The sequence below is a fragment of the Diadema antillarum genome, unplaced genomic scaffold (genome assembly GCF_040938485.1).
Source record: "Diadema antillarum isolate AM-2024a unplaced genomic scaffold, OU_Dant_1.0 seq00002317_RagTag, whole genome shotgun sequence".
NCBI classification, from domain to species: domain Eukaryota; kingdom Metazoa; phylum Echinodermata; class Echinoidea; order Diadematoida; family Diadematidae; genus Diadema; species Diadema antillarum.
Window position 1 is genome coordinate 116,489 of NW_027272939.1, and position 16,887 is coordinate 133,375.

General features: G+C 41.4%; 1 long non-coding RNA gene across 2 annotated transcripts; it reads left to right on the forward strand.

Moving 5' to 3' along the window:
• Window positions 1-9,034: 9,034 nt before the first annotated feature.
• Window positions 9,035-14,317, forward strand: LOC139714564 (uncharacterized). Of its 2 annotated transcripts, none has more exons than XR_011709719.1 (3): window positions 9,035-9,231; window positions 10,104-10,322; window positions 13,809-14,317. It is a non-coding gene; the product is annotated as an uncharacterized lncRNA (long non-coding RNA). The 2 variants fall into 2 exon arrangements; XR_011709718.1 differs by having other exon boundaries at window positions 13,812-14,317.
• The last annotated feature ends 2,570 nt before the right edge of the window (window positions 14,318-16,887 follow it).

A 16,887-nucleotide genomic window follows, 5' to 3' on the forward strand; every position in this document is an offset into this window, starting at 1 on the left:
GGTGGATACACACCTTCTACAGCTTGACCTAAACTTTCTTTGTTCTTGTGCACTGTATGAACAATACCAACTTTCCATCTCACCACGAGCACATTACTAACATACTCCAACATTCTGTCATTCTCAAACTGTGTATCCTTCCATCTTAATACTCTATCTAGAATGAGTACAAATGATAACAAACTAAAATACTTATTGTACATACCTCAATGTTGTATCTAAACACACGAAATTCTGCTCTTGAATCAGCACCCTTGATGACCCATCCTGTGCTGTCATCCTTCAGCATGGTCATGTCTTTTCACATGGTCAGCACTTTCCCTAGGAAAGTTGGGGACTGACCACTGGACAACTTTGCATATATCCATTCGCCTGTATGTATCATTTTCACGACATACACTGTACTTACACACAAGTAATATTCAATATTCAACCTTTAAACAAAAGTTCTAGGGTGCTAATCCCTTAATCTAAACAAATAACAGAAGTTGGTGTGGGACTACTTTATGGTGGCGTAGGGTTATCAAAGCACACAGCTAAACCATAGTGATTCGGTTCCCCAGTGCTGTGATTTGTGTTCACAACACAGAACTCTTTTCTGTGGTTCACTAGCTAGCTGTTCTCACCGAACTAATTAGTTCGGTGGCTGTTCTCAGCTGTTTTTCCTGCTATGGTGTCCTTAAATATACCAACAGCATTCTTTAACAATCTTGTATAAAAATTCTCATATTCCCACATAAATTTTGAAAATATTCTTATTCTTCATCCCAATCATCACAAATTCTGAAACTCTGTCCTCAGTATAACTAATTTATAATTCGTCGGTCGCATTACGAACCGGCGAATGTTCGAATTTGGGTCGATTTTTCAAAATTCACTTTTTTCCATTTTTTCAATGTTCACACCAAACTCTATCTAGTTAGTAGACTCTATCCCCTTCTTCTTGCTTATGAGGCAGCAGCATCTAAGTAATGTCCTTCAGTTGTTGTAGCCAAATTACAGTCTGTGGAGTAGGGTGTGTCAGGTCCATGTTGTCAGGAGGTCGGAGATCAGGGCACTCACTCAAGATGTGTTGAGCAGTCTGTTCTGGTGCACCACACTGGCAAGCTGCTGACGGGCGTAGCCCCCAACGATGCATGGCTGCATTGAAACGCCCAACTCCCGTTCGAATCCGATTTAGAGACACCCACTCACTCCTTGGGAGGTTTGCTCCTGGGGGGACAGATGTATCGGGCGTGACAACGAGTTGGGCAGGTCGTTGGGTGTCTTCCCAGCTTGTTCTCCATGTCTGACAGATGTTGAAGTCTGATCCTCTCAGCGTTGCTGCATGGCGGGAGAAAGGGCGGCGAGACTTCAGTCGCTGATGCCGCTGACCCAGAGTTGCAGAGCCCTCAACTACGTCGTGGAGGAGGTCGTCCGGGTTGCTGGAGGCCTTGGTTACCAGCCTATGTGTGTGATGTTCTCGGCGCATGGGGGCAGGAGCGATGCCTGAGAGAACAGGTAGGAATTATGTTGGTGTAGGCCGGAGATATCCTGTTATTAATCTCATGGTGTCATTCAGAACTGAGTCAAGTTTCTTGGTGTGAGAGCTCCTGCACCACGCAGGGGAGGCGTATTCCGCGGCACTGTATACCAGTGCTAGCGCACTAGTGCGGAGAGTGGTTGCACTGGCACCCCATTTTGAGCCTGCAAGTCGGTGAAGGAGGTTGTTCCTTGAAGACACTTTTGCACTTATGGCCTTGAGTTGTTCCTTGTAGGTCAGCTGCCTATCCAACTTCACTCCAAGGTAGGTTGGTGTAGCATTGTATGGAAGAGGTGTTCCATCAAGAATGACACTGAGTTGCCGATTAGCCTCCTTGGTGTTCAGGTGGAAGGCTGTTACCGTTGTCTTGGACATGCTAATCTTGAGTCTCCAGATCCTGAAGTACTTCGCGATTTGCGACATATCTGCAGTGAGGGTATTCTCTACATTTGACCAGGCTCTGTCAGAGTGAAGAAGGGCAAGGTCATCTGCATAGCCATACTGTCGTGAGGTTGTGAAGGGGATGTCACTGATGTATATGTTGAAGAGCAAGGGGGATAGTACAGAGCCCTGAGGAACTCCATTCCGCAGTTGGCGTGGTCTGCTGGACTGTCCATCACTAGTCTTCAGAACGAACCTCCTGTTGGCTAGAATGTTGCAGAGGAACCTCACCATGTGGCGATCAGGGATTGTCTTTAATAATTTCAGAGTCAGACCCTGGTGCCACACAGTGTCGTAGGCTGCAGTGAGGTCGACAAAGATGGCGCCAGCTTTGTGATTCTTCTCAAAGCTGTCTTCGATGTCATTGGTCAGCTTGACAATTTGGTGGACTGTACTCCGACCATGGCGGAAGCCCGCATGTTCATCTGGTAATTGTGGGTCAATCACAGGTTCTATCCTCGCCAGAAGGAGACGTTCCAGAAGCTTGTAAGGGACACAGAGAAGGGAGATTGGTCTGTAGCTCTTGGGGTCATCAACTGGTTTGTTTGGTTTTGGGAGAGCAATTACAGTGGCTTTTCTCCATATCTTAGGGATGACTTGGTTGGTGAAACAGCAAGAATAGAAATCTGTTAACCACTTCTGACATTTGACCCCGCAATGAATAAGGAATTCCGGTGGGATGTTGTCCGGACCTTGGGCCTTTCCACTCCTAAGTAGGGCTAAAGCATTAGCTAACTCCTCCTGAGAGAAGGGGCCGACAACCATCCATCCACTCCCGGGGCCTGCCATAGGTTGGTAGTCTCCTGTTTCACAGATCGAGTGTGGGCCTTGTCACAGTCCTTGAATCGCCCATTGCTAACAAGTTGTTCCGCGATGGAGTTGGCTGACACAGGACATGTTCTAGGTTTGGTACTGTTTCCAGTGAGGCGTTTGAGAGTCTTCCAAGCAACTCTGCTAGAGTGAGTGAAGTCTATCCCTTGCACGGTTTCTTCCCAACGTTTACGACGCTTCCTGTCTAGACAATCAGTCAGTTCTGAGGCTTTGGTGGAAGCCAAGTCTCCAGGTTCAGATCGCAAGAACTGGTTGTAGATAGTGTTGTAAGCCGGCTTAATGATGACGCTGACAGTCTCCAGTTGACGTTGCATAGATTTTATTAGGGAAACAAAACAGACAGTCTAAACTCCGCACTATCCTCAGCTACATGTCGAATACAGAGTGAATAACAGATACAGGCCTATTAACTATTCAACATAGCAGAGCTCGTAGAGATTACATTTGTATGTCCATTCTCTCTCAAGTGAAAGTGAAGAATCCAGAATCAATCAAATCTGCGTCATTATATTCACATGAAAAATAAAAGTTGCGTTGTGCCCATGCCAACCACACGCACACTGCGCCATTATGGCATGGACACAACGCGCCTCAACGCATTGACGCAACAATAACAGACTGCATATTTCCATTTACCACAAACTTCCCCGCGATTATATAACACAACCATGGGTTATATAATCCCAATTACATCATATCATTTTCATAACATTATACATAATAATACGTAACAAAAAATTCCTCGCTCTTCATGTCAAATCATTACACTTTACAGCAATTTCATATAAGAGCGGATTAATAGCACATAATGCTATACAAAAATATACTTCAGGAAAGCGTGTGTTCCCCGCTTTTCCAGTCAAATATACAAACGTCGAAATACTACAAAATTGAACTTTACACATAAAATCTGCCAAGAGCTGAAACTCTTGAATCTTCCAAATTTACAGTAAATCATACAAACTCATATTTGATACATGGCATAAATGTTCCGCGACAAGAGAATAACACATCAATATGTTACAATTTTCTTCAGTTCCGTTTCGATGTAGAACTCAGCCGTCCCACATTGTCAGTTATGTACAGAATATCCGGGAAGACACAGCATAAAAACCCGTCAAACATGCCGTAACAGAACATGTTCTATACATTGTATATAAAACCATACAACAATGTGTATACTTCAAATTTATCGAGACGCATAGACAAGTCTCTTAATACACATGCCAAATGCATACAACAACACAACTTCCCCGCGATTATATCATACGACCCGTATGATAATAATCGATTTTCTAAAAGTAACGTATTTCTCAATGAATCAATATAACACATATCACGAAATTCACAGTTGAAACAAAGTGAAGTCACAGAATGTTAGAATTCACAACTAACAAAAATAAGCTTCTCCGCTTTGATATGATACGGTAACTTCCCCGCTTTATGTGTCATATCGTCACAGTCAGCGATTTGCTCATTTACAAAACTTCACACAAATTAAGGGATCATTCAAAGCATGAATTCTCGACCAACTATTCTCATTATCATAAGTTTCTGACTCACTGAACAACCACTAATATTGTCAGAATGCTGTATGTTGTTCAACTTCCAACAAAACAATGAAAACAATGGCTATAGTTCCTTCATTTTTTTACGTAGTAGCGATTTCAAATACTTTCTTATCACTATTCCAATATCTCATTAAAAACTTCTTATCAATCACATATCAATTAAAACAACCATATCTTGATAATCATTAACTTTTCTCGCATTGATATTGCATCTTTAAATGCGTATAGTTCCTAAATCCATTGCTACTTGAGATGTACACAAGTTTCAGCTGCAGTCATGAACGTATACACTGTAAGCGAATCAACTTACAACAAATTCCATGAAAGGACAGCGGATTTCTAACCTGCAGCGACCAACCCCAAATCCGGTCTCCAATTTGACTCCCAGGGCCCCCATACTGTTCCCTGAACATGACATCCATGCTTCCACATGTTACAGTTGGGTATGCATGCCTCCCTTGTTGTTACACTATTGACAACAATGTCACCATGAGAAATATTCTCCCCTTTTGGAATTGACCGCTCCTTTGGCGCTAAGTGAGTGCTCAGTGGTTGCACTTTTGCATGCTTTTGAACATCCTGACCTTCATGTGATAATTCGGGACCCCTCTCGGTACCCTCTCCCACAGGTTTTGCAATTAGAAGCACCCCAGTATCTAAATCCTTTGCATCAACGTGTTTATCACATGACTCATGTCCATGTCCCCTAGCATCAATTTCTGCACCACCCTCATCTACATCAACGCAACCCAGAATCTGCGATCCCCCATCCAAAAGAGTAGATATCGCATCCTCCTTCTCGTGTCCAGCTGTATCTGAGGAAAGATCTAGCTGCTGAGCAACCAGGTCAGTGAACACTCCTTGTGTTCCAGCATCAGCACTCCCAGTTTTCAACCCATCCCCCTCTAGCATACAGTCTTCACGGAGAACTAACAGTGCTTCTCTCCTAAGCACTTCAAATCGGCCTCCCCTATTTTTCATGTGCAAACGCCTTAACAAAATTCGTTCTCTCTCATCCCGTGTTCCACTGACAAACTGATTTGACAGAGCTTCATCCCTAAGCTGCCTCAGAGCCGCAGCTTCCTTCTCATCGTCTGCAGCATCTACCAATTTGGCATAAAGACGAATGAGATCCCTACTGAAGTCTGCCAAGTCTTCACTATCATGTTGAACACGATTATAGAGCAAGCATCGTAAATAGTGAGAATTCTCTCGACTAAAACACAGACGGAGAGCTTTTACAATCTCTGTGAAACTCCTCCGCTTCTCGTCAGACAGACAATAAAGAATCTCCTCTCTTGCTGGCCCCGTGAGGTTGCTCACCAAAACCCAAGCCTTCTCCTCATCATTGAAATGGAAAGGTTCAATAATAAAATTGAATCCTTCCATCCAGTTAGAAAAAGGTGTTTCAGTGCCATCTTCATAATACCCACTAAACTTTTCAATCTGAGCATGGCCTAGAGCGAGATTTACACACAACCTTATTGCCTGTCGATATGATGACGAAGAGCAATTATCACTTTGCACATCCTTATAAACAAACTGTTCACACATGACTAACAACGCTTAAGACACGCCAAACATGGCATCATACATTTAGGTCAAAAATCTGCCTGAAGTCCATTCGGTTTAAACGAAAGTTATCAAATACCGTCTTATTCAGTGCGTGAGATGCCATCGGCTCCAACTGTCACATCCTGATCGATGTCCTGCTGCTCCTGTGGTACACTCGCGCTGATAGACATCTACGGCAAACTCTCGATGCACCATTTGCTCCAGTCTTCAATCTGCTACCGACGAGCCTGATCATCTTGAAGTTGCCTCACATAGTAGCGTTGCTCTACCAGGGCTGATCAACGTACACCATCAAGATCACTCCTGCATACTCCTGTCCGCTACCAAAGTGTCGTCAAAACAGCAGGTCTCCTCGGAGCGAAACGTGGATCGTTCTTCCGTCATACTCGAGGCTGTTATTCGTCGATCTCAACTCGATGAACCGTCAGAACGTCGCAATCCGCCAGGCTGTCATCATCCCACTCCTGACACCATTTGTTGTAAGCCGGCTTAATGATGACGCTGACAGTCTCCAGTTGACGTTGCATTGATTTTATTAGGGAAACAAAACAGACAGTCTAAACTCCGCACTATCCTCAGCTACATGTCGAATACAGAGTGAATAACAGATACAGGCCTATTAACTATTCAACATAGCAGAGCTCGTAGAGATTACATTTGTATGTCCATTCTCTCTCAAGTGAAAGTGAAGAATCCAGAATCAATCAAATCTGCGTCATTATATTCACATGAAAAATAAAAGTTGCGTTGTGCCCATGCCAACCACACGCACACTGCGCCATTATGGCATGGACACAACGCGCCTCAACGCATTGACGCAACAATAACAGACTGCATATTTCCATTTACCACAATAGCATCACATTCTTCGTCCCAGGTGGGGATGTAGTGTCGGCGAAAACCGCGCGGGATGGAATTCGTTGCTGCCTTGATAAGTATATTGCAGAAGTCTGAGTAGGCTTGGTCGGTGCCACGGGGAGTTGGTGGAGGGAGATTGCATACGGCTTCATCTACCAAGTTCGAGAATTTTTTCCAGTCAGCCTTGCGGAAATTCCAACGCTTAACAGGCTTCGTTGTGACTGGTACATCGGACTGGGTTTACTGGTATGAGCAGTGATGGCCTGTGTTGTGACTTGGGAAAGGGGTCTAAGATAATCCGGTGAGGTGATGGGCCTTGAAAGTTGACAAAGGCTAAGTCAGGATTTGACGTTGTATTCCATCTGCAAGAGTGGAAGCTGTCTGGCTGTTTTGGGTCAAACAGTGACACCAGCTGTTGAGGACCAATCTTCTAGTGCAAAACCATCTGGATTAGTGGATGAGTAGCCCCATGAAGTACTGTGACTGTTGAAATCTCCAGCATAGATGTAAGGAGCACTGAAGATAGGAAGGGTATTTGGCTGGAGTCGAAATGAGGGTGGCTTGTAGATATTTATAATGGTAACCTCTTCAACTAACGTTGCCGTCCACTCCACTGGTGAGTCTGATGGACATGAATCCAATGCTTTCCAACTGTGAGTACTCTTGACAAAAGTTGCAATCCCATGAATTTCGCTTACTGTATGTGCGGCCAGAGTGAAACCAGGGATATTGAGATAAGAGCTGTCCTTAGCATGAGTTTCCTGTAGAAGAACTACTGTTGCTTTATGTGTCTGAAGTAACTGTTCAATAACATTGATCTTGGCTTTGGTTAGGCCTTCTACGTTTAGTTGCAGCACGGAGACGCCTTCCTGTATGACATCAAAAGATGCTTGCCCTGATAACTTTGTGTCAGCTTCAGGATGTGGACATGAAGGATTCATCTTATTTGGAGCTTTATCCCCAAAATATCAAATCACAAAATTCACGAAAACACCTATTTTTGGTATTGACGAATTTTCAAAATGTCCAAATGCTGCAATTTGTGACATTATACGAACCGGCAAATGTTTGTATACGCCGGTTCGTAAAATCCCTGCTCAGACGGTAACACACGTGAGGTTGTATGTGGGGCGAATCGAGGAGCTTGCGAGGCCGCGAGCGAGGGCTCGTCATCACCATCAGTCCCATGCACTCGGAATTGTGCTGGTATGTAACTACTAGGTGCATTTTGTTGCTCATTTGTTATTTAATCTTCTGTTTAAAAACAAAAGTAATGATAATCGGGGCAGGTTAATGTGTAATCACAAAATATTACATCAGAGAAGTAGAATTGCGCGACAATATCATGTAAAAGTAGCTTGCCTGTGTATTTCATTTCCCTTTAGATCCTACACCTAGCCACCACAGGGGTCCTTGATTATTCTTGGTCAGGGATAAAGCAATCCTCCCATACAACCCTGATGCATTTTTTTTAAAAACTAAAGCATAGTAGAATCTATAAACTGAAAAAAAAAACATCGTGTAGCAATTGCAAATACCCAGGTAGAACTGTAAATAGGCCCTAAGTAATAAATGATTATCATTGTTTTCAATAAAGATTCATATTGTCGCATTAAAAAAAAATAGTATTTAGGCCCTAAGTAAGAATGAGATTGCATGATGAGACTGTTTAGCGTTTAACAGTGTTAAGTGTTATAGTTACATAGCTTCCTTAAGCATGCAAGAAAAGCTACTCTGGCCTTTACTGTCTAACTATAGATCCATAAAATCATAAACATATAGGCTCTAGATCGAGGTTGTATTCACCGGTACGGTACTGGTACTTATTTTGATTACCACGGTGGTACCGGTACAGATATCAATGAACTTTCAGAAAAATTAAACGAAGTTGATTACCGGTACCGGTACTCACAGTTTTTTTAACACTCATGTACAAGTATAAGCCTATATCCAAGGATTTTATTCTATGTAAGTTATCCTATTTGTGCCCTGATAACACAGACATGATTTTCCTTATTTATTTCTTGGGGATATTTCTAGGAGCAGCAGGCCACTACAAGCAGGAGCCGAGTCCCCACAAACAAAGGCAGCACTGCTATCATTACAACTGTAGCAGCTAGCATCCAAGGAACATCAGCAGCACCTCTCGGCGCAGCAGCAGCATTAGCAGAGCCTGTAAAGTGCAACTGTAGCAGCTGAACTTCTCCATACAATTGTAGTCGCGAAGCCTCTACATACTACAGTAGGCCTACCGACAGTACTATTGCAACAGAGCGTCTACGTATGCTACCGTAAAACTCTACATTTGTAGCAGCATGATCCTAACTTACAACCTTAGCAGCATGAGCCTTTCAGACTGTAGCAGCAGAGCCTCTACGTACAGCCACAGAGAGTAGTGGTGATGAGGATGTTTTTCCTTCTGCCTATATAATGGTAAGTTTGATTCATAACAAGTGATTATGGTACCGGTACTTGTGGACCATAAAGTGTACCGGGAACCAGGTATTCAAAAAAAAAAAAAATTCTCTGTTTACATAATATGTAGGTGAATGGAATAGGTCATTTATTACTTTCAGTGGAACAGATGATTGGACAATACCATGTCATTTGACAGAAATCACTGTTTTGATATCTGGAATGTACCGGTAATGTACCTTTACTGTAATGTTGATCTTATCTAACTCTACTGTCAAGTATCTTATGTAGATATTAACCTTGTGAGGACAGGCTGATGTTGATATTACAAGCTCTTCCCTAGACACCTGCTTGAGCATACTTGGGGCAAGTTTCTAATGGCCTTACTGTAATTATTTCATACATGTATATCAATGTTGACTGCTACTCAATGTAGTAAAAGAGAAAAAAGAAACAAGCACTTCTGTGTATAAGATTGTTAGGTTTTTATGTGAAAGACATCACATTTCTAATCAAAGAATGTGTAGCAGTTATTATTATTTACCTTTGCCAACCCCAAGGTGTAAAAGCTCGACCAATAGCACCTGAATTACTATGCCCTTCAGAGATCAGCAGACTTTGATGACAATTTGCATTTGAAATAGGTATGCTGGCTGTAGCTATTTTCATTTTGTTTCACAATATGTCGTAGTTGATTGTCTGTAAAGAATTTCCTTTTGTTATTTGTTTTTTCTTCTGAAATTGTGCTTTAGCTCTAAGAAATACTCTTCTTCACATTTTTCAAACTTGCAGGTACTTGTAATGTTTTATCACATAGTGTATGAAACAACTGTCAAATTTCTCACTGAAATTGTCCATACAATTTTTTGTGTGTTTTTGAACCACCGTAGGCATAGATGTTCTTGTCAAGTGGAAGAGGGATGGTTCTATGAATCTTGTCAGCTCAAGTGACCTCTATCATGCTCAACGGACCAAACCGAAGCAAGGTTCCTGCGTACATATGAGAAGTGAAAATGGCTGGTGGAAAGGGAGGGTGCTTCAAGTCTTCAACATGCCCATGGATGGACGTAGGATGTCAGATGACGAGGGCATTCCTCTTTCTGCCTGAGGTAATTTGAATACATAGTTACTGATTTGTTCTACATCAATAAGTTTATCAAGATATATTATGTCTTTTTTCATTTTAAAATATGTAGAGATTTTTATGCATAGTATCATGTAGGTACAATGTACTTTCATTGCATTGCCATTTCAATATAAATGTTCAATTCTGTGTAATGAATAAAACGAATGTTGTAATTATATTGCAGTTTGTAATGACTGTAGGATGCTGAAGACTGTTAGCTTTCCACTTCCTTCCTTTAAAAGTCTGATATTGATTATTGCTTACAATGCATGGGCGTCACCAGGGGGGGTGCGTTGGGTGCGAACGCACCCCCCTTCAGATCCTATTTTAAAAAAAAAAAAAAAAAAAAAAAAAAATCAGTCTGCGAGCGACCTCAACGCCGGACGCTAAATAATCATTCTTTTCTATTTTTTTTTTGATATATTTTGCACCAGGGACCAAAAAAAGAAATTAAAAATTCGTTGGCAAAAACAATTCGCACCCCTGGTTCTGGCAGCAATGATTTTATACATATCTACTATTTATCGACCGTACTGTACTTCCGTACGATACGGAGCAGGGAATGCTCTAGAGTGCAGATTTTGGACATCCTTCCCCCGCTTGGTCACTTCGACGCCACCTCGCTAGTCATACCTCCCCCAGTCATGGACATAAACCGACATCCTTGACTACCAGTGGCGGATCCAGGGGGAGGGGCGCATCGGGCGTCCCCCCCCCCCCCCTCCTCTTAAAGGGATCGTACAGTTTTGGTTGAGACCCAATTTTGGGTTTCTAACATTTTTCGGTGAAATAATGAGAAACCTGTTATAAAATATGAAAGAGCATGTAATTCTAAGAGGAATTCAACGTTTATTTGATGAAAATTGGTTTTTGAAATGGCTGAGATATCCAAAAAGAGCGATTCTAAAAAAGTGTGGGACCCACACTTTCTTACGGTCGCTTTGTTTTACTTTGTTTTTGGATGTTTCAGTCATTCCAAACCCGATTTTCATCAAAAAAAACTTTTAATTCCTCCTAAAATGGTATGCTCTGTACTATATCATAAGTGTTTTCCTGTTATCTCGCAAAAAGTTAAAAGCCCAATTCTCATCTCCAACAATACTGTACTATCCCTTTAATTTCCAAAGCGAAAAAATATAGCTTCAAACGGCAGTTTTTGGACTCTTAAATGTCAAAATTTTCAAGCTCGCTCGCTCCGCTCGCTCGCATTTAGTCGTAATGCCATTCTCCTGAAGTTGCTCCCAGTAATTGCCGGCAGTTGCGCCCGGTGCGCCCCCCTTAATTTCCAAAGCGAAAAATATACCTACAAACGGCAGTTTGGGGACTGTAAAAATAATGTCACAATTTTCAAGCTCTCTCGCTCCGCTCGCTCGCATTTAAATTCTCTTGATATTGCTGCCAGTAATTGCCAACAGTTGCGCCCGGTGCGTCCCCCTTAATTTCTAAAGCAAAAAACAGATATAGCTTCAAACGGCAGTTTTGGGACTGTAAAATGTCAAAATTTTCAAGCTCGCTCGCATTTAATCTTTATGCAATTCTTCTGATGTTACTGCCAGTAATTGTCAGCAGTTGCGCCCGGTGCGCCCCCCCCCCCCTTAATTTCCAAAGCGAAAAAAATATAGCTACAAACGGTAGTTTTTTATTGTAAAATGTCAAAATTTTCAAGCTCGCTCTCTTCGCTCGCTCGCATTTAATCGTTATGCAGTTCACCTGATGTTGCTGCCAGTAATTGCCAGCAGTTGCGCCCGGTGCGCCCCCCCCCCCTTGATTTCCAAAGCGAAAAAATATGGCTAAGAACGGCAGTTTTTGGACTGTAAAATGTAAAATTTTCAAGCTTGCTCTCTTCGCTCGCTCGCATTTAATCGTTATGCAGTTCACCTGATGTTGCTGCAACTGCAGTAATTGCCAGCAGTTGCGTCTGGTGCGCCCCCCTTGATTTCCAAAACGAAAAAATATGGCTAAGAACGGCAGTTTTTGGACTGTAAATGTAAAATTTTCAAGCTCGCTCTCTTCGCTCGCTCGCATTTAATCGTTATGCAATTTACCTGATGTTGCTGCCAGTAATTGCCAGCAGTTCCGCCCGGTGCCCCCCCCCCCTTAATTTCCAAAGCGAAAAAATATGGCTAAGAACGGCAGTTTTTGGACTGTAAATGTAAAATTTTCGAGCTCGCTCGTTCCGCTCGCTCGCATGTAATCGCTATGCTCTCCTGATATTGCTGCCAGTAATTGCCAGCAGTTGCGCCCGATGTGCCCCCCTTAAATTCCAAAGCGAAAAAGTATAGCTACAAACGGCAGTTTTTTTTTAACTGTAAAATGTCAAAATGTTCAAGCTCGCTCGCTCCGCTCACTCGCATTTAATTGGTATGCAATTCTCCTGATGTTGCTGCCAGTAATTGCCGGCAGTTGCGCAAAATATGGCTCCAAATGGCAGTTTGGGGACTGTAAAATGTCACAATTTTCGAGCTCGCTCTCTTCGCTCGCTCGCATTTAATTGTTATGCCATTCACCTGATGTTGCTGCCTGTAATTGCCAGCAGTTGCGCCCGGTGCGCCCCCCCCCCCCCCCCCCCAATTTCCAAATCAAAAAAAAAAATATGGCTACAAACGGCAGTTTTTGGACTGTAAAATGTCAAAACTTTCAAGCTCGCTCGCTCCGCTCGCTCGCATGTAGTCGTTATGCCATTCTCCTGATATTGCTGCCAGTAATTTGTCGTTTCACTTCGTCATTCCATAAGCCATTTATAGGGGGACAACTCCCTCCCACAACCTCCCCCCTTGCTCGTTCCGCTAGTTCGGGCTCGGTCGCGTTCATGACATCAGTGTAAGAATTATTACTAGAAGTTTATTTAGATTATACCATTTATAGGCAATTTCATTGTTCAATAACAATTTACTTCAAAATGTACTGATACCTTAAACAAGTGGGACTGTTTCAAGTCGATAAAACACGCAAAAAACTTGCATCAAATTGCACTACGAGTATTTACAACATCAAAATGCAAAAAGTGCTCACCGTGGGAGGGGGACACTCCCTCCCACATCATTCCTCTCGCTCACTCCTCTCGCTCCCCCCCCCCCCCCCCCCCCCCCCCTCAAGATGAAATCCTAGATACGCCGGTGCCCTTTCCCTGCTTGGCTTCCCTCAAAAAAACCGTAAAAGTCTAGGGATTGAGAGCTTCCTATGTTCCAAATGTCTGTCCAAAAAATCTCGTTACATTTAGTGTCAAAACGCACCCCCCTTGAAAAAAAGCTGGTGACGCCCCTGCAATGTATTATGTCAACGTCTCTTCTCAGTCCCAAAACAAAATCAATTACTGATAATTTGCTTTATGTGCATGTAATACACTGTAGATTCTAGTGTCCATGATAGATGTTTGCAAGTACATGTATATCTAGTATAAATCTTGTTGATTCTACCCTCAGGATTGTAACATAATTTATTCATTGATGATTGCTTAAAACTTCCTCAGCAGTATCGTTACCTGCGACAGCAGTAGCAGAGCCTCAACGTCGATTTGTAACAGCTGAATCCCCAGAAACATCAGCAGCACCGCTTGAAGCAGCAGCAGCAGCAGCGGAGCCTGTACATACAGCCCTAGCAGCTGAGCCTCTACGTACGACAGCAGTGGTAGAGCCTCTACTTACAACTGTAGCAACTGAGCCTCTACTTACCACTGTAGCAGCAGAGCCTCTATTTGCAACTTTAGCATCTGCACTTCCAGGAACATCAGCAACACTGCTAGAAGCAGCAGCAGCAACAGAAGCAGAGCCTCTACAAACAAATGTGGTGTCCGCATTCTAAGAAACAACGCAGCAATGTTACCTTTGAAACTGAAGGTAATTCAACTGGAGTTGAGAAGTTCAGGGCATTGTATAACTGCTGTTTGTATTTCTTGCATTATCTGTCTGTGTGGTGTAAATTCCTAAAAAAGCAATTATGAGCCAAAACTTAAGTTTCCAATAACAAATGTAAAATAATCTAAACATGTGATAAATACTTTGATTATCTTTTTTTTTTCTTTTATCCTTCACTGTTGTAAAAAAAAAAAAGTTTGTGGCAGGCAACCTGTAAAATTTAAAGAAAATAGTTTGTCTTCTGCAAACAATAGTTAAAAAAAACAGTAAATGAAGTAACAATTATTCAACCAGACTTGGCAGTTTCATCAAATTATGTATTTGTTTTCCTTGCATTAGGTGTACCTGATTTCAATTTGAAAGCAGACTAAGTCCTCCACTCCTTTAATTTTCTTATTTCAGATTACAAAGAATACTGAACCTTGCTGGATGATGGAAAACTGTTAAATCTCGAGAAAGCAATGTCCCTGTCAGACAATGAAGAACCAATTGTGATGGTAACCGGACACAGTCCAAAGCAATAGAAAAATGTTTGTGAAGTGTAATGGAAGTACAGCATATTCATATGCCGTATGTATTTTATACTGCCCTCTATCTAGTGTTGTGGGTATACATCTGGTTGTATTTACATTATTATATCTAGTGCACTAACTGTTGACCAACTTTCCTAAAATAAAGACCATTTAGGCAAACTACATGTTTCTTGTAAGGAAAGGAAAGGGAATTATTGGTGAATTTCTTGCTCATAATGCCTTGTACAAATATAGACTTGTTGCATGATCAAGTTTGTAATACTTTCTGGTAATTGTTTTATCTTCAGTGTTACATATTTTCTACATGCTTTCAATAATTTCAACACAGTTTTACATAAATTGACCAATTTTGATCACTTCGGGAGGACCTTATTCAAATATAAAAGAAACAATAGAAATAAAGTGTAGTGTTCCAGTATGTATTCCATTTATTGTCTCTTCATTGCAAATTTGGAAACTACTGCCATTCAGGCTTTTGAGGGAGTGGAAGATAGATGTCAGTGCAAAGCCAGAAGATTTTCATGTGGAAGAATCTGTAGGTACTGATATCAGTTCTATTCCTGATAGATCTTCAGTTGTCATGAAAAAATTCATGGAATCTAAAACAGAATTGTCAAAGAAAAGCTGAACAGTGGGGAAGCCTACAAAAAGTCAGAAATATTTGTAGATGGTAGAACACATTTTAACTATCAAAGATGTGATTCAACACGTAACCATAAATCTTTCGGCTATGATTGCCTCAGTGAAAATGACAGAATGTCTATCAGACAATATCATCTTGCCTTGAAAATTCTGGTCCTAGAAAGAGAATGGCTAGCCAGACATGTTATTAACACTTTGTCATGTTGTCCCCCATCCTAAGGACAGCAAAAAGAGACAAATGACGTACACTTCTCTCCTCCCATCAGTCCAGTAGTTGGCAGACTGTTAAAGTTTGTAGACTCGTGTTTATAAGCACATTGGGTATCACTTTCATTAATTCAACCCTGGGCAAAATTACCTTGTGAAGTGTGAGGAGAATGGTACACTTGATCATGTTATTGCACTATTTGTGACTAACATGCGTAATATACTGTAATACACCTGTGAAGTCGAAGAAATGCAGAACTTCTCACCAATTTACAGGTCAGATTACCTCGTGAAGTGTTGGGAGAATTTTGTATTTTCTATGTTATTGCACCACTTTTATAGTGGTCAGAACACAATTCTGAAATGCAACAAATGCCTAACTTCTCATCGATTTCCAAGTGAGATTACATTGTGAAGTATCATGGAGAATGTCACATTTATTTTGTATTAATTGTAATATAATGTATTGTAATAATAGTGTACAATGTAATTATTGTGAGCTGTCGAAAATGCAAAAAAAAAAAAATCACTAATTTACAGGTTATATCTGGAAGTTTGAGGAGAATGCTTTTTTTTTGTAGTTACTGTATGTAATTATGAACACACATGTGGTATGGTGCATTTTGAATTGATATAATGCAGAATTTTTCACAAACTTGGGGACTGATGAATAGAAAATAAACAAAAGAAAAGAACAAGAGAATAGAAAAAAGAGGAGTTAGAGAGACACAGATACCTAGAATTTGGAGAACGAGGTGATTATGACTGCTTTGTAAGATGGTATGTGTGTGTGTGTTCGAGTGTGTGTACTGGTATGTGCGTGTATAGTGTGTGTTTGTGTTTACATGGGTGTAATTATATTCTCTCAATATTGATAATGAATTTACACTTTTTTACAGACAGTGACTACCAGGCACACTTTTAGTACTCATCCAGTACCGGTAATCAATAAAAACCCATTGCACAGTTTGATAACATTACTGGCATCAACAATTAATGTGTAAAGAAAGTAGGTTGTGTGTGTGGGTTCGAGTGTGTTTACTGGTTTTGGTATGTGCGTGTATAGTGTGTGTTTGTGTATGTTTGTGTTTGTATGGGTGTAATTATATTCTCTCAATAGGCCTACTGATACTGGTAATGAATTTAACACTTTATTTATAGATAGTGACAGGGCTGCCAACATTTGAAACTAGTTGAGAGTGAGACCCCCATTGGCCAATGCTATGATTTAGGAGGCAAAATGAGTGAGATCAATAGAAATGCATGCAAATGAAATCAAGTTTTAGAGTGAGAAAGGACCAAAATGAGTGAG